General features: G+C 46.6%; 1 protein-coding gene across 1 annotated transcript in view; it reads left to right on the top strand.

Moving 5' to 3' along the window:
- Positions 1 to 556, top strand: part of cdh23 (cadherin-related 23) — a 275,500-nt gene that overhangs the window by 249,310 nt on the left and 25,634 nt on the right. The window lies entirely within an intron of this gene.

Genomic DNA, 556 nt, shown 5'->3' with positions numbered 1-556 from the left:
CAGGTGTGGTTTCTATGGTCCAGGTGTGGTTTCTATGGTCCAGGTGTAGTTTATCGGGTCCAGGTGTGGTTTATCGGGTCCAGGTGTGGTTTATATGGTCCAGGTGTGGTTTCTACGGTCCAGGTCCACATGAGGTTTCTATGGTCCATGTGTAGTTTCTATAGTCCTGGTGTGGTTTCTATGGTCCATGTGTGGTTTCTATAGTCCAGGTGTAGTTTATCTGGTCCAGGTGTGGTTTATATGGTTCAGGTGAAGGTTTTATGGTCCAGGTGTGGTTTCTATGGTCCATGTGTGGTGTCTATAGTCCAGGTGTAGTTTATATGGTCCAGGTGTGGTTTATATGGTCCAGGTGTAGATTTTATGGTCCAGGTGTGGTTCTATGGTCCAGGTGTGGTTTCTATGGTCCAGGTGTGGTTTCTATGGTCCAGGTGTAGGTTTTATGGTCCAGGTGTGGTTTTTATGGTCCAGGTGTGGTTTCTATAGTCCAAGTGTAGTTTATCTGGTCCAGCTGTGGTTTATCTGGTCCAGGTGTGGTTTATCTGGTCCAAGTGTGGTT

Source organism: Nematolebias whitei, chromosome 1 (assembly GCF_014905685.2).
Source record: "Nematolebias whitei isolate Nwh7 chromosome 1, NemWhi1, whole genome shotgun sequence".
In the NCBI taxonomy this organism is placed as follows: domain Eukaryota; kingdom Metazoa; phylum Chordata; class Actinopteri; order Cyprinodontiformes; family Rivulidae; genus Nematolebias; species Nematolebias whitei.
This window is presented reverse-complemented; position numbering and strand designations above follow the sequence as displayed.